Source organism: Mirounga leonina, unplaced genomic scaffold (genome assembly GCF_011800145.1).
Source record: "Mirounga leonina isolate KUSES-001 unplaced genomic scaffold, KU_Mleo_1.0 Mir_170, whole genome shotgun sequence".
NCBI lineage: Eukaryota > Metazoa > Chordata > Mammalia > Carnivora > Phocidae > Mirounga > Mirounga leonina.
In genome coordinates, this window is record NW_023270433.1 from 37,597,611 (window position 1) to 37,618,941 (window position 21,331).

The 21,331-nt window shown below is 39.3% G+C and overlaps 1 long non-coding RNA gene and 1 pseudogene across 2 annotated transcripts in view; both read left to right on the forward strand.

Annotated features, from left to right (window-relative positions):
• LOC118018034 overlaps nt 1-21,331 on the forward strand; it is a 172,020-nt gene that overhangs the window by 141,928 nt on the left and 8,761 nt on the right. The window contains exons 7-8 of one of the 2 annotated variants that reach the window (XR_004681299.1): nt 4,670-4,738; nt 7,150-7,216. The exons of the other annotated variant lie outside the window; for it this stretch is intronic. This is a non-coding gene — a long non-coding RNA (uncharacterized LOC118018034). Of the gene's footprint in view, nt 1-4,669; nt 4,739-7,149; nt 7,217-21,331 lie in introns of those variants that run through there. 2 annotated transcript variants of the gene reach the window in all.
• Nucleotides 9,432-9,526, forward strand: LOC118018285 (annotated as a pseudogene).

Below are 21,331 nucleotides of genomic sequence, written 5' to 3' on the forward strand. Positions count from 1 at the left end.
TATGTTCCTCAAATCCGGACATTCCAACTCTATTCAAAATAAGCAATCTAGACAGACCAGGCATATCCTGTTGAAAACATTCTATAGCTAAAGATTATTCAGAAAAAAATACCATTGAAATGTTTACAGTGAGGTCTGATTGAGGTCATTTATTCCCTTGGGTAGAGAAGGAGTCAAACCTTTCCTTCCTAACTTTCATACTCCAGTGTTTTTCAACTCAGAAAAATGTTCCTAAGATAGGTCTTTGATCACTGCTTCTGTCTCAAGTTTTCTTCTTTGGAAGAAACATCAATAATTCTTCTGTCCAAGTCTCTTTCTTTGTTGTCCATAACTATCATTTTTAAAAATCATGTTTTTTTCATTCCTTTTCCCTCATTTTTTTCATAGTGTAAATGTTAACCTCCAAATGTAGATTTAAATATTATTATATATTTGGTTTCATATCTTTTCTTATTTCACTCATCTCCATGTTCATCTCATCCTGTTCTTTTCCATCTTGGATTGTTCTGTAAGAGTTTTTCTATGATAAATTTTTTAATTTTAATGATAAGAGTCTTATTTTTTATACCCTGCTAAACCGGCAAACAGATTTCTAGAATTTTCTTTTTCTGGATCTCAGATTGTGTTCAGAGGTTTCTTCTTACACTGAGTATACAATTCCTTTTTCTTTGTTCTAAAGCATTTTTAAAATCAGCTTTATGCTTTCTTCCCTACTGACTTATACTTGAATAAGAGCTATTTCTACCAACAGATATGGTAAGTGGATGGATGGTCATTGATCTCATTCTTTGCCCCCTTGAATCTGGTTGTATTCTATTTTCAGATAGCAGAATCTAGCATGCTTTCATTTAGTGTGGCTTGGCTGGACTGAGACGCTATAGACTTCTACCCCCACTGCCAGGCTCTCTAAGTAACTAAACAGATGATATTGTGAAAATCTATAATTTCCTGTATGCCTTTTTCCCAGGGTTTATCTTTCTCCAGCTCCACCTACTATCCTTTACCTGATGGCATTACCTGATTTTGCTGCCCTAAACCCCTCCCTCCATTCCCCATTTCATGCTGACATGGCTAATGGGAATTATAGTTGCTGAAAATGTAGAAAAAGTACAATGAATAGGAGATAGAAAACAACATTCTGGTATCTATCTATCTATCTATCTGTCATTCCTGTAATAGATGGTTATATTCTCAGTGTTCTAGCTGGTAAAGACCTTGACTTTCTTAATAAGGAAAGAAAAGTGGTTAGAAGCTAAACAAAATCTCTTACTTTCTATGAAAGTATTTTCATTGGTTCTGAGGTAGGAAATAAAAGATATGGCGTCTCCTGACTAGCTATCTTTTTGATCACTTGTTTTTGGGAAAGCAGCTTCCTGTTTTAAATACACTCATGCAGCTCTGTGAGGAAACCCACATTGAGAAGAACCAAGGCCTCCTACCAACTACTAGCACCAATATGATAGCCATGTGAGTGAACTACTTTTGAAGCTATTTCTCCAGCTCTAGTCCAGTAGCCTCATCTGACATCTTAACTACTTATGAGAGACCTCAGGTCAGAATCTCCCAGACAATTCACTCCCAAATTCTTGACCCATGGAAACTGTGAGAAATAATAAATGTTTATTTAATTTATTTTTATTTAAATTTTTAATTTGAGATAAAATTCATATCCATATAATTTACCATTTTCAAATGTACAATTCAGTGGTATTTAGTATATTCATGATGTTGCACAATCATCACCACTACCTAACTCCAGAATATTTCCATCACCCCCAACATAAATCCTGTACCTCCTAATTCTTCTCTCCTATCCTCTGACAACCAGTAATTTATTTTCTGTCTTTCTGGATTTGCCTTTTCTGGACAATCATACATTATGTGACCTTTTGTGTCTATCTTCTTTTATTTAGCATAATATTTTCAAGCTTTATCATGTTGTAGCATGTATCAGCACTTCTTTCCTTTTTATGGCTAAATAATATTCTATCATATGGACATACCTTACTTTGTTTATCCATTCATCATCAGATGATCCATGCAATCAGTTGAGTTGTTTCCACCTTTTAGCTACTACAAATAATGCTGCTATGGACATATGTGTACAAGCTTTTGTGTGAACACATATTTTCAATTCTTTCAGATACATACCTAAGAGTAGAATTGCTGGGTCATATAGCAATTCTACCTTTAACTTTTTGAGAATAAATACTAACAAATGTGTTAAACTTCTGAAGTTTGGGGGCAGTTTATTATGCGGGAATAGATAACCATTGCCCTTCTTTTAGTGCATAGAATAATTGACATGGCATGGGTTCTTTTCATGGCACAGTCCCTTCAAGATTCTGAGAATAGATAGACTCTCAGTCAGGTATGTTATGACATTGTTATGATATTTTTTTGTATGTGATTTCCTAAGAATTTTTGTTGAAATTTGGGAGAGGCCATGAATGAGGCTGTGTATTAGTATCTATTATTGCATATCAAGTTATCACAAATTTAACAGCTTAAAACTATACACATTTATTGTCTCACAGCTTCTGTGAATCAGAGCTTGACTTAGCTGGGTCCTCTGCTCAGGGTCTAACCAGGCTGCAGTTAAGGTGTTGTCTGGGCTGCCTTCTCATCTGGAAGCTTATTTAGGAAAGAATCTGCTTCCAAGCTCACTTGGACTTTTGGCAGCATTATTTCCCTGTGGTTGTAGGACTAAGGGCTCCAGCTTCTTGTTGGCTCTTGCCTGGAAGGTGCCCATAGTTTTTCGTGGCTACTTTCACTCTCTTTTCACATGGACTTCCCACCATGGCCACTTACTGCGCCGAGGCAAGCAGGCAGAGTCGTTAGAATGAGTGTGCTAGCAGGATGGTCTTAAAAAATGTAACCTAGTCACCAAAGTGACATCTCATCACCTTTGTTATATTCTGTTGCTTAGAAGCCAGTCACAGGGCCTGCTCACACTTAGTGGAGAGGATTATCTAAGGGTGTGAACTCCAGGAGGCGGGGATCATGAGGGCCTTCCAGAGTCTGTCTGCCACAGGCTGCAAACCAAATACCACCGTAAACAAGATGTGGAGAAAAATCTTGGAGATAATCAAATGCTTTTCTATTTTACTTTGATGTGTTTCTAAAAGATTAAAATTTATTTGGTGGTACTTTCATGGTATATTTTCACTCCCACCTTTTAAAAAAATTTTCTTTTCTAACATTGCTCTAGCTCAAATTTAGAAAAACGAATTGCAATCTAGATGTTGCTTTAATGGTTCTGTTGTCTCCATATAGTCACTGTCTTGAAAACTTTATGAGGCGATGTAGGATAAGGTTTACAGACATGGGCTCTGGAGTTAGGGAAAGGGAGGCCTGGGTTAAAGTCTGGCTCTGCTGTTTACTAGCTGTGTCACTCTGGGCAAATTAGTTAACCTTTTGTGCCTCAATTTCTTCATCTGTAACACAGGAATAAGAATAATATTGACCCCGTGGGGTTACGAGTATTCAAGGACAGAACGCATGTAAAGTGTTTAACCTACCACCTTATAGATTGTAAACACTCTATTAATGCAAATTTATAATATTAATGACAACAATAATTATTATTATTGACCTAAAGAGGAGAGTTTTGAGAAGGAGGGAATAGGAAACAGTTCGGCACAAAGGACAAGTATGATAAGGACTCAACAGATTTAGCGATCATAGGTTGTTGCCGGTCATGGTAAGAGCTGTGCCAGTGGACGGGGGTGAGGCTGTGGCTGTACTGCTCTGTAGGCGTGCAGGGACTGGAAGTTAGGAGGAGAAGGCGAGAGGAAAGGGCAGTGGCTCCGGCAGGAGAGGCTCGGAAGGTGGGACAAGTGGGCAATACGTACCATACGTGCCATAGTTAACAAGGTGACATCACCTTACAAAGACAGTATATCCAGCAACTTCTCGAACGTATGCTGGAAATTCAGCCTTTTTCCTCTTTGGGTTAGTGCATTTCTAACCCTTTTGTATAGGAAAATTTTTAAAAACCCAAACCTCCATTTCTGGCTTCTCTGTAGTTTGTTAAATTACAACTTTAAATATTTAAAGGTCTCTAGCATACATAGCAAGCTGATGCAATAAATGAAAAAAAGAAGAAGCTGATCTGTAAGAGGCAGGGGAGATTAGTAAAGAGTTACATATACCCAGCTGCCATAGAAATGAATGGCAGAGGGCGCCTGGGTGGCTCAGTCGGTTAAGCGTCCGCCTTCGGCTCAGGTCATGATCCCAGGGTCCTGGGATCGAGCCCGGCATGGGGCTCCCTGCTCAGCGGGGATCCTGCTTCTCCCTCTCCCTCTGCCTGCCGCTCCTGCTTGTGCTCTCTCTCTGTCAAATAAATAAATAAAATCTTAAAAAAAAAAAAAAAGAAATGAATGGCAGAGCCTTTGAGCTGGGGGTGGGGGTGGGGAGGGGGATCAAATACAAGCCAAAGACGGTGGATTTGGAGGTTTTACTGTTGCATACTAAATCGCAAACTCACTTGGCACGTGACCAGCTATCAATATGGGCAAAATGCAAAAGCTGATGTTTATGTTTTTCCTGAGCTAGTTGGAGGATTTATCTGTGCGGTAATAAGCTGTCCAAGCTGGAACAGTAGGGAAAGATGCTTGAGTTTGTAATTTATTATTATTTCACTTACCATTGTCCTTCATGCCCACAGTCACACTTTACCCAAGATCTTTCTGAATAATTTCAGTTCATCAGCCAGAAGGAAGAATAATTCCTCAAGGTAAGGGTCATGAGCCCAATGCTATGCCTTTACTTTAAATGGGCACTGGAAATAGCAATGATGCAGTGTCTGGTCATTTATAGAGCCAAGGAGATCCTTAGTTATTCCCCTGGAGGGTGCCAATGGAAACTTCAATACAGTGTTGCCATGAGGAAGTAGAAAGGGCCTGGACTGGAATCACGAAGTCCAATAATAAATCCTCATTCCATTACTTACTGTGTGAACTTAGGGCACTTCATGCCCTCTTTAAGCCCCATTTTCTCAGCTGTGAAACGGGGCAATTATGTCACTCCCGTGGATTGTTGTACAAATGAGATGAGATGCTGGGTGTCTGCATTGTTGAAGGTTTAATAAATTTTTCCTGGATTTGGATTCCTAGGACATTTCAACTTTCTATTCGATGACTATTTTGAATTCTTCCTATGAATATGACCTGTATAATAACTTCTGAGTTCCAGTCCCAAAATGGGGAGTAGTGAGTTACTTGTTCACAGTAACTGCCATAGCTGTATGGCAGACTGTGAATGGGGGAGGGGAGTGTGGTGAAGTGACTTGGAAGTCAGGACCCGTAACTGAGCTTCAAACCCACTGAGTGACCTTGAAAATGATCTAGAGTCTCTGAGCCTGCTTCCTGATTTGTAAATTATGCCCGCGGGGCAGGTGGTGGTGTAGCATAAAACATCTAAGTTTTTTTCTGTCTTGAATATTCCTGATCTAGATCAGAAAGTTCTTTCCATACTGGGCTATTGAGTCATACTTTTACTCATGGTAATTCATTAAGAAGCATTATCATCAGTCATTATTATTACCAGGAACTCTAAATGATTCCCATGGAAGAATTTAGCAGATAATGAAATCATTTGCAATAAATAAGTTTGCTAACTAAAATGTGGTGCAGTCCTATGAAGAAGAGAATTTGTTTTATTATAATTAAAATTTATTAAAAGAAAGTCATTATCATTCAGGTCCTGAATTGTATGTGCACGAATATTTGTTGATGTAACAAATAAATACATTCTTTCACTCTATACAAGCAATAGGGTCAAACATGAGCGGGAACTGTTTGGACATTAGAGGAAACACGGACGAGGCTCTTTTCCGATCACTTGCCATTCTGTGATGCTGTTTGGTACTGCTGTCCTAAAATATACCTTTGCCTGCAAGGATCCTGCAGGCTAATTTCAGCAGTGGGAACCTACCCAGGCTGTCATTGGCTTTAAAGTACGCTGCCTCAGGCAGTCACCAGCAGGCATCTGTCTCCAAATCCAGGGGGAGCTTGCAGTGGCATGACCCCAGCCCCAGAAGGGAGCTTAATGGAAATTGGCAAGTCATAGTTACAGACCCAAATAGTTTTGTTAGCATAAACGTGGGGCTTGTTTAAAAGTTGTATATACACAGAAAAAAGTGACCTTGACCACACAGGGATCAGTGCTAATGATACAGATTAGCAGGCACATTACATGTAAGGGGTCCCTATGCTCTGAGGTGTTCAGAGCATCTGCCCTATCAAGGGATCCTCCTATATGGCCATTAACTTCATGGGCTTTGCAGTCAGCCAGACCCAGATTCAATTCCTACCGCTCCTTATTAGCTGTGTGACTTTGGCAGGTTTCTTTTCTGTAAAATGAAGATAAAAACAGTTTTTACTTCACTTATGGTGAAAGTGTGAGTTAAAGGAGATAAGGCATATTATATGCTTTATAAAGTGCTTTTCATGTTGTAAGCCCTGAAATATTCTACCTAGTTATTATCATTTTGTTAAATTGAGGCTCAGAGAAGGTTGCTCCAGGTCAGACAACTAACAACTGGCAGGGTGGAGGGGAGCACCCAGGTCTATCAGCCCGACGTTATAACCACACTGCCACAAAAGGGAAATAAGTAGGGTTACTCTAAGAGCAGCAAAGACAGAACTTGCTGGCGAATGCTGTGTGGACAGCTGATTCTGGGCAGGATCTTGTCACTCAGGGACAGAGGGACGTGGGAGTCAGTCAAAGCTACAACACTCATTCCACCTTTCTTCCCACAGGCTACGGAATGACCTAAGCCTGGGCCTCCAGGGCACTCCTGAAACCGGGCAAACCTAAGCCGACCTGCTTGCGAATTGGGGTTAAAATTGAACAAAATGGATACCAAGCAGAGCAAAGAAGTATAACTTCTTTTATGTAATTCTCCTTTGTCTTCCTCTATGCTGCTGTCAAACCCCATGTGCACATGGTGTACTCTGCTTCCAAATCCCAAATTGGTTTTCCTTTTCCCAAACTTTCTACGGTTTTCTTTTGCATAGCCTTTTAAGGTACCACCCAGAAGCAAAGGTGCAGAGGGAAGCCAGGGCCCCAGCACCTGACCTCTTGCTATTCTTTTCTTCTTTTGGTAAAAATACTTTTTTTTTTTTTCCTATTCCTGTCTTATAGGAACTTTCCTTGGGTCACTTCTGAGTCCACTCTGCCCATGGCTTGGAGGAAAGCTATTTTTAGACATGTAAGCATTGCTTCTTATATGTAAAAAAGGAATATTTTAGAATTTATAAATTTTTTTTTCTCTCTCTGCAACATCTGGTTTTCAAGTCTGTCCTGCTATGGAATTAAAAAAAAAAAAAAGACATTTTTAAGATCTACTACAAAGCTGTAGTCATCAAAACAGTATGATGCTGGTATAAAATATATATAGACAGAATAGAGAGCCCAGAAATAAACCCACACTTATATGGTCAATTAATCTATGACAAAGGAGGCAAGAATATACAATGGGAAAAAGACAGTCTCTTCAACAAATGGTGCTGGGAAATCTGGACAGCTACATGCAAAAGAATAAAACTGCACCACCCTCTTATACCATCTTGGCCTCAAAATGTATTAAAGACTAAATATGAGACCTAAAACCATAAAACTCCTAGAAGAAAACATAGGCAGTAATTTCTTTGACATCAGCCATAGCAAAATTTTCTAGATATGTCTTCTCAGGCAAAGGAAACAAAACCAAAATTAACTATTAGGACTATACACACACAAAAAAGCTTTTGCACAGTGAAGGAAACCATCAACAAAACAAAAAGGCACCTTTTCAATGGGAGAAGATATTTGGAAATGATATATCCTATAAAGAGTTAATATCCAAAATATGTAAAGAACTTATCAAACTCAACACCAAACAAACAATCCAATTAAAAAATTAAAAAATGGACAGAGGACTCAAGCAGACATTTTTCCCAAGAAGACATACAGATGGCAACAAACACATGAGAAGATGCTCAACACCACTAATCATCAGGGAAATGCAAATTGAAACCAGTGAGATATTACCTCACACCCGCAAAATGGCTAAAATAAAAAACACAAGAAACAACAAGTGTTGGCAAGGATGTGGAGAAAAAGGAACCCTCCTACACTATTGGTGGGAATGCAAATTGGTGCAGTAACTGTGGAAAACAGTATAGAGGGCCTCAAAAAATTAAAAATAGAATTACCATATGATCCAGCAATTCACTACTGGCTTTTAACCCAAAGAAAACAAAAACACTGATTCAAAAAGATTTATGTTTATTGCAGCATTATTTACAATAACCAAGATATGGAAACAACCCAAGTGTCCATTCACAGATGAATTGATATAGAAGATGTGGTATATATATACTATGAAATATTACCCAGTCATAAAAAGAATGAAATCTTGCCATTTGCAACAGAACGGATGGAACTAGAGGATATAAAGCTTAGTGAAATAAGTCAGAGAAAGACGAATACCAGTCATTTCACTCATATGTGGAACTGAAGAAACAAAACAAATGAACAAAGTAAAAGGAGACAAACAAAAAACCAGACTCTTAAATGCAGAGAACATACTGGTGGTTGCCAGAGAGGAGGTGAGTGGGGGGATGGGTGAAGGAAATAAAGGGGGTTAAGAATACACTTATCTTGATAAGCAATGAGAAATGTATAGAATGTTTGAATCATTATATTGTACACCAGAAACTAATATAACACTTCAATAAAATTATACTTCAATAAAAAATAAAATAAAATGTTACTTCATAAAATTTTTTTCTGATTTTCAAAAAAAACCCAAAACATTTGTTTGAGTTGGTGCTAACCTCCTCCTTCCCTAGGACAGCACTATTCTTGACTTATCTTTAAGGCAGTTGGGATGCATGGGAAAGAAATAACCCCTGGATAGGGATGCCTGGGTGGCTCAGATGGTTAAGCCTCTGCCTTCGGCTCAGGTCATGATCCAGGGTCCTAGGATCGAGTCCTGTTTAGGGCTCCCTGCTCAGCAGGGAGCCTGCTTCTCCCTCTCCCTCTCCCTCTGCCTCTGCCTCTCTCTCTCTCTCTTTGTCTCTCATGAATAAATAAATATCATCTTTAAAAAAAAAGAAATAACCCCTTGATTAATAAAAAATTACTAAGGAAATAATGGAAGGTATTTTTAAAATATTATCTCCATGATACTGGTGATGATCCATACTTACGCCATTAGGATGATCTTTCATTCATTCATGATTATTTCTAGAAGGCCAACCTGGGCCAGGCACTGAGGATAGCAATAAACTAAATTTTCCCACTTTTCACAGCCCAGGCAATAGCACTGATATACACACATATAACTGTCTGATTTTCATAGAGCCTTGTAGAGGTCTCACAGAAAATGAGTTACTGTTTTTCTGGACTGTCTGTGATGAGAATAAAGATACTTGCTTTTTGTGCTCGCTTCAGCAGCACATATACTAAAATTGGAACGATAACATGGCCCCTGTGCAAGGATGACATGCAAATTCATGAAGCGTTCCATATTTTTAGAGCCAAGATGTCCATCGACAGATGAACGGATAAAGAAGATGTGGTATAATGGGCACCTGGGTGGCTCAGTGGTTAAGTGACTGCCTTCGGCTCAGGTCATGATCCTGGAGTCCCAGGATCGAGTCCCGCATCGGGCTCCCTGCTTGGCAGGGAGTCTGCTTCTCCCTCTGACCCTCCCCCCTCTCATGCTCTCTCTCACTCTCTCTCTCTCTCAAATAAATAAATAAAATCTTAAAAAAAAAAGATGTGGTGTATATATATACAATGGAATATTACTCAGCCATCAGAAAAGATGAATACTTACAATTTACACAGACATGGATGGAACTGGAGGGTATTATGCTGAGCAAAATAAGTCAATCAGAGAAAGACAATTATCATATGGTTTCACTCACATATGGCTTCACTCATATATAAGAAATAGTGCAGAAGATCATAGGGGAAGTGAGGGAAAACTGAATGGGAAGAAATCAAAGAGGGAGACAAACTGTGAGAGACTCTTGACCCTGGGAAATAAACTGAGGGTTGGGGAAGGGGAGGTGGGTGGCGAGATGGGGCAGCTGGGTGATGGGCATCAAGGAGGGCATGTGATAAGCACTGGTTGTTATACACAACTGATGAATTATTGAACACTGCATCTGAAACTAATGATGTACTGTATGTTGGCTAAATGAATTTTTAAAAAAAGGATATTTGCTCTTTGAGGGACAATTACATCAAGCCTTCTGTTCAGGGGTGCTTTATCCCAAACATGTCTGCATTTTGTATTCATTATTTATTGTTGTTTAACAAATTACCACAAAATTTTAGCAGATTAAAACAGTAAGCATTTATTATTTCACAATTTCTGTGGGTCAGGAATTTGGGAGAAGCTTAGCTGGTAGCATTAGCCCAAAATTTCTCAAAAGTGCAGTCAAGCTGTTAGCTGGGGCTGCAGTCATCTCAAGACTTGACTGGGGCTGAAAAATTGCTTCCAAATTCACTAACATGATTATTATCAGGCCTCAGAATATCTGCTTCCAAGCTTATTCATGTGGCCCTCTCCAACATGGCAGTTGGCTCCTCCAGGGAGAGAGTGGCCAAGATGGAAGCCGCAATCTTTTTATAGCCTTGTGTCAGGATTGACATCCTATCACTTCTGCCATAGTCTGTTTGTTAGAAGCAAGTCAATAAATTCAGTCCACGCTCTAAGGCATGAGATTACTACAGGGTGGGAATACCAGGAAGTGGGGATTATTGGGTATCATTGTAGAGACTCTCTGGCACAACCTTCTTCACCTGCCATAAATACCTCTTGGGTTACAGGTGAGAGGATAGAATTCTATGATTTCTCCCAGTTCTTTGGCATGAATGGTCATGGGCATTTGATGAAGTGTTTCACACGTTGTACCTTATTCTCAAATGAGTTTAGGCAAATCTGCCCTGATGGTGGTGATGGCTCTCAGGGCTGCAGCTTCATGTAGTCATTTGCTCTCTGTTTGCTGTTGAGAGAGCATCTTAGAATACAATCATGGAGTCTCAAATGAGTGGCTAATGGCATGAATGAGAAATACAGGAGATTTTCCCTATGATCAGTCATGTCTTGCCATTTCAAGAGTTGTTTTAACCACAAAAGCATTTGAACACATCGGATCATAGACTTAAGTGTCGAGAAATCTGGATTTGAACTTGGGCCCTGCCTCTAACTAGCTCTTCACGTGGGACAAGTTACTTTACCCCTCAGAGGTTTCGTTTATTTGGAAAAGAAAAGAAAAGTGGTCTCGAAGGGCTCTTCTAGCTCTAACAGGCTGTTCTTTAGTCAGAGGTGTTTTTCTTCTTGAGGAGCTTTGTGTGGAGCCAGGTAAATGGTCTTGCTGCAATCCTACTCTGTTGTATAAATTGTTGGGATGGCATAGATTGCTATCATTTGGCAATTTTCTAGTTTCAGTTTTTGGAAACTGCTAAGACACATTCTCATCAGTCTTGTGTAGGAAAACGGCCAACATTTATTGAAATATTACCACATGCCAGGCACTATGCTAAGCACTTTATAGACTTTTTATTTGATCCTAGTAACAATCCTAATGAAGTAGATATCTTTTTATTCATAGTTTATAGAAGAAGAAACTGAGGCTTAGAGACTAAAGTAATTTGTCAAGATCACAAACTAGTAATGAGTAGGTCCAAAGTTCTAACGGTCAGTCTGTCTGGCTCAAAACCAGGCTCTCGACCTTGAAGTTATCTATTTTATGCACCATTTCCTTGGGTGGGGCCTATCAGTCAAGGATCCAAGACCCTGAACAATGGAGCTTATCAAAGTACTCTAGTCAGTGTGATATTTTAGAAATGCTAAGCAAGGGCGCCTGGGTGGCTCAGTCGGTTGAGCGACTGCCTTCGGCTCAGGTCATGATCCTGGAGTCCCGGGATCGAGTCCCGCATCGGGCTCCCTGCTCGGCAGGGAGTCTGCTTCTCCCTCTGACCCTCCTCCCTCTCATTCTCTCTCTCTCAAATAAATAAATAAAAAAATAAAATAAAATAATCTTTAAAAAAAAAAAAAGAAATGCTAAGCAAATCCTTGGGAATGAGCAATATTGTCTGCAGAATAAGCCAATGATGTAAAGCTGTGACTTAAAAAAAAGTGAGTCCTGTGAGCAGGTACCACTTTCTGACAAGACTTCTAAATGTGTGCTATCAAACAGAGATGGCTGATAAATTTTGTGCTGCTTCCCATCCACACACCCGCTGTGATTTGTTCATTCTTCATGAATGTGCGTTTATTTGGAAACCTCTTCCGTGTTTTTGCTTGGTAGGAGAGCTACAAATTGGAGATGCCTCTCTTGGCCCTTTGGCCCTAGTAGAGGGATAGCCACAAGTTTCTTGTTGCCAGAGGACTTTGAGGCTGTTTGGGGGTTTTGTTTTGTTTGTTTTTCTCCTTTAGGCTTTTAGTCACCCAACTAGAGCTTAGAATTGAATTTGAGCCACAGTACGCTAGAATGATCTGCAAGAACTCTGCTGGGAGCCCCCTGGCAAAGGATGTATCTGGTCCCTGGTTCTTCTCAGTTCAGTCTGATGCTGCTACACAAACCAGTTCCTGCCATGGGAACTGAGAGGACAACACTCACTTTTCAGTGGCTCTTGTTCCTGAGTGGCTGTTTTGGAAGGGAGCCTTTTGGAGTTCGAAGAAGTATTATTTTATAAAGCCACTTATTTGGCTGTTGCTATAAGGAAAATTTCCACCAGCATGAAGAAACCATTCCAAAGATTTTACTGGATGGGAATGGCTATACTTGAATAATCAAAACTGTAAAGTAGCAAGAATTTTGTGGGAGCTTTGCATATCATCTAAGTAAATTCTTTCACCAAGCTTGGATGATAGATATTATTATTTCCATCATGTAGATGATATGTAGAGGGTTTACAAGACTCGTCCAAAGTTGCCATTCCTGTAAACTAGGAGAGCTGAACTAGAACCTGGGTCTCTCAGATTCCAAAGTCAGTGTTTTAGGCAACTATGCAAAGTACCTACACATAAGTTAGAACCTTCTTTTATGTGAACCCCAGAAACTTGGAACCATGTTCCTCTGTTTAGGGTGGGATTGGCACTTAAAATTTTCATTCCCTGAATTTGTAGCATAGACAACATTTTAGATTGAATAGTTAAATTATTTAAAAAGAATAAACATTTGTAAAACACTTCAAAAGTATTCATTTGCAAAGTTGATAGAAAATATGGAATCATAAAACCTCCAGTTAGAAAGGATCTCAGAAGTAATAGATCCTTCTTTCCCCTATCCTCACATCTCTCATCATTCTCACGGGCTTATTTAAACAGTCTTTTTCTTGGCCGAAAACTCTTAGCTTATAAAGCTCTGTGCCTTTAAGACATTTTACAACTTGGACATCTTCTTCATTCAGCTTCTACTTCCTTCAAAATTAGACCAAATGGTGTGGGTTAATTCCTATTGAGTCTCAACACACCGTCCTGGGGAGCAAAGTTTATACAACAAGAATGCCTTAAATCCTTCTGTGTTTCCTTTCCTCTGGAGAACTTGTACTACTTCCTTATTTGTTTATTCTTCCAACTTCTTTGACTGGAGCTGTACTGTCCCGTGAGGTCACCATTAGCTACATCAGGCTAATGAACACTTGAAATGTGGCTAGTCAGAATTGAAAAGAGCTGTATGTGTAAAATATATACTAGATTCCAGGGGTGCCTGGGTGGTGCAGTCGGTTAAGCCCCCAACTCTTGGTTTCGGCTCAGGTCCTGATCTCAGAATCTTGATATCAAGCCCTGCATCAGCCTTTGCGTTTGGTGCAGAGTCTGTTTGAGAGTCTCTCTTCCTCTCCCTTTGACCCTCCTGCTCGTGCTCTCTCCAGCTCATGCTCTTAAATAACTCTTTAAAAAAAATACACTAGATTCTGAAGCCTTGGTACCCCCCCAAAAAAGAATGTTATATGTCATTAATAAATTTTTGTATTGATTACATGTTAAAATAATATTTTAGATACATTGGGTTAAAATATATTATTAATATTAATTTCATCTTCTTGTAATTTCTTAAAGATGGCTGCTAGAAACTAAAATGACGTAAGTCACTCACATTTTGTTTGTATTGGACAGTGCTAGATAAGAGAATAGATTAAATAGCAAAGGAAGGGCTCCTGGGTGGCTCAGTTGTTGAGCGTCTGCCTTCGGCTCAGGTCATGGTCCCAGGGTCCTGGGATTGAGTCCCACATCGGGCTCCCTGCTTGGCGGGGAACCTACTTCTCCCTCTCCCACACTCTCTGCTTGTGTTCCTGCTCTCGCTATCTCTCTCTCTGTCAAATAAATAAATAAAATCTTTAAAAAAATAAATATATTTAAAAAATAAATAAATAGCAAAGGAAGTGTAACTAGAGGTATTGATTGGGTCCTGAGCTTGGAAGGCCTTTAAAGAACATTTATGAATCACTCTGAGTGTGCCAAGTATTGCCCACAGCTTACACAAATACACCGTGTCTTCACTCAAGATTCAGTGACTTCTATATTGTATGGTAAATATAACAACATGTCAATATCCACAATTGTTTGAGCCTGTCACCTTTTCTAGTTCTTTGCTTGTTGTGTTCTGTGAAGTAGTTAATCAGTTAGGAAAAGCTAGCAAGAATGGAGGTGAAGAAGGAAGAGGGCACAGTTCTGCAAGGGAATTAGGAGACAATTGTAATTTCCATCTAAAAGGGATGAAAGCGAAGGCACCAAGCCATTAACCCAGGGTGTGCTCTCTGGCAGGCCTTTGGCAAGCAGCATAACACCTACTTAAGTGGGTCACAGCCTGATTGTTAATTTCCATTCATGGGGTTTGTTTCATTTTCTGGTGTCTCAGTTAGCTCCGAGGTGATGCTTTAAATAGTTGTGAAGGCATCTGTAGAGGTAGTCAAAGTTTCCAAAGGGGTTATCATTAACTTCCTTTGTCAGTATTTCTCTACTTTCTGATGAGTCTTCAGCAGAATCTGAGCTATTCTCCTGGAATCCAACCAGCAAGCTATCAGAATTCTCCAGCCTCTCCTGGATACCACTGCCAACGAACTGGAGAGAATTGTGTAGGAAGAAATGCCAGCCTTGCTGAGTCAGGCAACTTCTTCACCCCAAAGTTGACTGGTAATTATCATAGCTGCATTCCTAGGACCACAGGAGGTATAGTCAATCCTGTTCCGGCTCCACCAGATTCACTCAGTACGGGGAAGGGCACTATCCAGGGTAGTGAAATACTCCAACTCCATGCAGAGAAGAGCTGGCAGATTCGAGCCAGCAGAGTTAGGCTATATGCAGGCAGCAGGTGTTGTTACTAACTCTCTTAATTCTGGGGTTTTGGTGTGATTAGATTATGGATAAGAAAGAGAGAGAATAAAAGTTGAGGGTTGGTAAGGCCTGTGCTACCCCCAAGCTCATGTTTTCAATTTAGATCTAGTCTGGATGAGGGTGAGTGGTCCAGTTGAAATCGTCCCCAAAGTGACTCTACTTTGGAAGTTGAGTTGAAACAGGGCTTTGGAGTCAAACAAATTGGAGTTGAGTGGTGATTCTGCAAGTTAACAGCTGTATGGTCTTGACCAAATCACTTCACCCCTCTGAGTTCCCATTTTCTCATCCATAAGGTGGGCATATACTATCTCCCTTCTGGGGTTGTTGTCAGACTACCTTGAGATGTATATCCAAGGATGTATATCCTTGTCATCCAGCACAAGGAATGAAATGAATCATTCCGACCTTTCCCCTTTAGTGTGTTTTATTGTTAAAGCCTTAATATAGGTATCTCCCTGGTGAAATCGAATTCTAACCTTTGGCAATGATCATACTTACTCTAGCTTTCTGTTTTGTTTTGTTTTAAGCTACTTGACTTTGGAGATTGTCCAGTTCCAATGATGATGATCATGGTGATCAATAGTAATTTTTTATTTAGCACCTACCCAAGGCTTGGCCCTGTGTTAAGTGCTTTTCATATATTATCTTGTAAAATCATCATCATAATCCTGCAAGGCAGGTATTATTATCCCCATTTATAGATGAGGAATGAGGTTAAGAAAGATTAAGTGGCTTACTTCAAGGTTATGAAACTAGGTAGTTGAAGACGTGGGATTTAAACCCAAGTGTGATGGTCTCCAACATTATCATTCTTAAACACCGTTATATTGTAACCATGCAATTAGTTTGCCTTATTTTTCTTCAAACCAAAAGGTTTCCTGTGTCCATAAAGGTATCAAAATGAGCTTAAAAAGGAACCATTCCCAATTTTAAATATTTTTTTTAAAGATTTTATTTATTTATTTGACAGAGAGAGACATAGCGAGAGAGGGAACACAAGCAGGGGGAGGGGGAGAGGGAGAAGCAGACTCCCCGCCGAGCAGAGAGCCTGATGTGGGACTCGATCCCAGGACTCCAGGATCATGACCTGAGCCGAAGGCAGTCGCTTAACCAACTGAGCCACCCAGGCGCCCCCAATTTTAAATATTTTAAGTAGCTTAAGCATATCTAATATTTTATTGAAACAAAATTTTAATTGAAAGACGGGAACTATTTCTGATGAAGGAAAATTTAATTTCTTTTTTTTTGAAAGATTTTATTTATTTATTTGAGAGAGAGAGAGAGCACATGAGAGGGGGGAGGGTCAGAGGGAGAAGCAGGCTCCCCGCTGAGCAGGGAGCCTGATGCGGGACTCGATCCCAGGACTCCAGGATCATGACCTGAGCCGAAGGCAGTCGCTTAACCAACTGAGCCACCCAGGTGCCCGGAAAATTTAATTTCTTATTCTGTGTGGAAATTTAGAGAATAAACACATTCTGTGGGGAAAAGAAAGTTATGTTTAAACCAAAGTTTGGAAGAACTAATTATAGTGATATACAGAATTTAGAAATAATTGTAGTACTCAAGGTTTTATTATTAATATTTTCTTATTCAAGAAAATGTTTGAGAAATTGTGGACATGAAAGCTTGTTTGTGTTCTTTTAAGATTCTAAATGTTTCTTTTGCTTTTTATAAGAGCTCAAAAAATATGTAATACCCACCTGCTCCCATTTCACAAAATATGAGAATATTAGATAAATAAGAGAAATTTGAGAATATGCAAAATAAAAAACAATTCAGAAATAGAGTAGACAAAGCTATTTCTGAGGTCAAAGAAATAATATTTCAGATAAATAAAGGGACAGACCACTGAGCGTTTTTCACGGCAGGGATGGGGAAGCACTTCTATCTGTCGAGATGACAGCTTGCAAGGCTGTTATTTGCTGCTGCCCAGAGGATCCTACTAGAATTGTTTTCCTTGGGTTTTGCTCAAAGAACAAATGTCATTCTAATGCCAATGCCATTTATTGTTTGGATTTACTTTTCTAAAATTTGCCCTTTCCTTCTTAAGTAAAGGTATGTCTTTCGAGAGTATTAAAGGCCCTAATTTAAGTAATGATGAGATTATTCAGAATAACTAAAACCTCTTTGAGCAATTGGCTTATCAATGTAATTCACATTAACTGCCTCAGAGGAAAATTAGTAAATCTCATGTTGGTACAATAAGCATCATCTCCTGTGTTAAACTTGATAAAATCTATTTTTAAAGAAAAAGAAGAATCATTTTCCTTTTATCAATCTCGTTTACTGAAACAGCCCCTGTCCAGGTCATCAGTGACCTGAACACTGTTTAATCCATGGCTTTATTTGTACCTCTCAGAACTATTGATCATGCTTCCTTCTTAAAACCTTCATTTGGCTTGAGACATCAGTTTCTCTTGGTTTTCCTTCTATTCCACTGGCTGGTCAGGTCCTCTTTATCTACTGACTGCTGAGTGTTAAGACACTTCAGGGTTTAGCCTAAAAATGTTTTAATTGTTTGTCTTTATTTGCTCTGTAGGTAACGCCATCCCCAGTCTCTTAGCTCTGAAAGCATCTATATACCCACAATTCCCAAATTTACATTTCTAGCCCAGACCTCTTTCCTAAATTACAAGCTCATGGCCAACCATCTACTCACACTTTCACTCAAATATCTAATAGGGATCTCAAACTTAACCTGTCCCAAATCAAACCCCTAATTCTACATCAACATCCTCAATTGCTCCACTGACAAACCTCTTCTGAACAGTCTTCTACATCTCAGGAAATGTAATCTCTGTCTTTCCAGTTGCCCAGGCAAATACCTTATTTCGTGTCTTCCTCTGTACCCTATGTCCATCAGTAAATCCTGTTAGTTTTAGCTGCAAAATACTGTATATAAAACATCTCAACACTTTTCACCACCTCCATTGCTATTTTCTTGGTCCAAGTTTTTATCATACTTCACCCCCTCACCTGAATTATTTCAATAACTTCCTAATGGGACCATTTCTTCCTCCCCCTTTTCCCATCCGTTCCCCACCACAGTCTCTTCTCAACATAGAGGCCAGAAGGATCTGTTTAAATTGCAAGTAAGAATAAGTCACCCTTTTGCTCAAAACATTTAATTACTCCTCATTCAGAGTAAAATCTGAAAACAGTATGACCTGCAAGGCCCTACCTGACCTTACCTTCAGCTACCTCTCTGACTCCACATTTTTAATATCTTGCCCCCTGTTCTCCTTGTACACACTCTGTTCCAGCTACACCCAAAATTTCCTAGAACAACTACTTCTCACTTTTCAGAGTTATTTGCCCAAATGTTATCATTTTGGAAAGATCTTTTTTGACAACTCTTTCTCTCATCCCTGGCATTCCTATATCCTCCTTTATTCTTCCTTATTTTTCCTCTATAGCACTTTTCACCACCTGACATAATATCTATCTATTCACTTGTTTATTTGTTTATTTTTGGTCTCCCCCCTAGAATATTAGTCCATATTTCAGATTCAAGGACTGATAAATGAGAGGATTCCAACTGTACCTCCCATTCAAGACAATTGAAAAAACAAACACACACCCACACACACATTCTTGCATGCATTGGAGACCTAATGAGATAGTAAGAAATTAGAACAAGGAAATGATTAGAGTTCAAAAAGGTGAACCAAAGGAGGATTTACTGATAGTTAAAAGGAAACTGAAAGGCAGAGCTTCACTGAAATCTTGGGAAATGACCCACACTATATCCTGGAACCCAAGGGCTGAAATTTGGTTCTGGGGCTTTTTGGCAACTCACTGAAAGCAGCTGAGACACAGAGCTAAGGTTTTGAGGACTCAGTTGCATAAAGGTTTCGGGATTGGCATTCATCCCCCTCAAAGACAGAGAGGCCCTAATGTAGTATCTCTTCCTCTTGAGACACTCAAAGGCTACAACCTGGAAGCATGGGGTTTGGGGTCTAGATTTTATTCCAGCCTGCAGAAAAACCTCAAAACTTGGTCCCAGACTGCTAAAGTACTTAGGTATTTTGTAGAGAAAAAAGGCCTAACATCATGTTGGGTCTCAAACTATCACTAAATATAATTTTAATTTGTCCAGCAAACTGTCAAATATTGTAAACAAATATTCAAGACAAATGGCAAATATTGTGGTTCCAAACCACCTCTTCCACTTATCATATGAGAAGATGCTCAACATCATTAGTTATCAGGGAGATATGAATGAATGAATGAAAACGAATGAAAACCACTACAACACACCACTACCCATCAAATAAAAAAAATTTAAAAGCAACTGATAACACAAAGTGCTAGTGAGGATACAGGGAAATTGGAACTCACATGCATCACTGGTGGGAATGCAGAATGTATAGATACTTCAGAAAACAGTTTGACAGTTATAGGGGTGGAGAGGTAAAAAAAGAAAAGAGTCTGGCACTTATTAAAAAGTTAAACATACACTTACACATGTGACCAGCAACCCCACTTCTAGATATTTACCCAAGAGAAAATAAGATATATAGCCACACAGAAACCTGTTCACAAATGTTTATAATGACTTTTTTCATAATTGTCAAAAATTAGAAACATTTATCAATTGGCAAATGAATGAACAAATTGCTATAAACACATAGTGGATTACTAGTCAGTAGTATTTGCAAGGAGAATCACTTTTTTAAAAAAACTATGTTACCCTTTCAGAACTGGTATGACATTTCAGTCACCTCTATGGATGGCTGACGAAACAGGGGATCTCTTGAAGGCCAGAGGATGATAAACCTTTAACTCAGGGCAGGGCAGGGCAGGAAGCGCTATTGCTTACATTTGTCCCTTCCATTTGGCTCTCTTGGTACCGCATCTGACTTTGTGCTCCTTCAGATGTTCCTGCTCTCGCCTGTGGTTGGGGTCATGGCCCCCTGTGAGACAGCCAGACAGCCAAGGATGTTTTCACAGGAAGGGCATTTGCTATGGGCTTAGCTGCCTCACTGATTTTGCCAGTGTTTCACATCACCTGGAGCAGGAGGGAGAAATAGACTTGTACCTTGAGGGCAGGGCCTTGTTTTACACTTCTTTTTTTTTTTTTTAAGATTTTATTTATTTATTTGACAGAGAGAGACACAGTGAGAGAGGGATCACAAGCAGGCAAAGTGGGAGAGGAGGAAGCATGAAGTGCAGAGCCTTATACATTGTAGGTGCACAGTATATGTTTGCTTTGTGTACAGATTTGATTTCTTTTTAATATAAGAACTTTAGTTCCTAATGTTCTCAAGTGTACTGAATGCAAACAAGAATTGCTATGGCAGGAGCTGTACTTAATTCAGTGGAGAAGAAACAATAACCTTGCTGTCCTCAGTTTAGGAATATTGGCTATGTGATATATTTTTATTTATTCATGTACTCAGCAAATATTTACTGAGTGGCTACTATGTCCTAGATTCTTTGCCAAATTATTTAGATTAATGGGATCTACAAGAACAAAAATCAATTGTTAATTACAAATTTCAAAGATATATATTGGTCTTTGTATACTTTGCTTCCTAGTGAATTTATTTTTTCTTTTCATTTCTTTTTTCCTGTAAGAAAGGAAGTAGATATTTTTATGTACAGATGCTCTGGAAGAGTGATGAGAAACTCTCTTTTTTTCTGTTCCAGTATACTTAGAGGATTTGGTTCATTTCCATGAGTAGTGGTAGCTCTCCCTTGGAGAGTCTACATAAAGGAAGGGTTGTTGGGAGTGGGAGTGAAGTATCAGAATTCAGGAGAGTTAGGGGCACATGTGTAGATCCAAACCACCTGTCTACCCCCCTCCTTTCTCCACATCCTGACTAACAGCTGTTTTAGTATCTATATTGTCCAGAGGGAAGAGGTTTCCTGTGTTTACTTCCTTTTGCTTGACAGGAAAGATTCTATTGTTTGACTCCCATGTTTTTGCTATTTCAGGTTGTCATTAAATAGTAACTGTATTCACGGTATTAAAGATATACA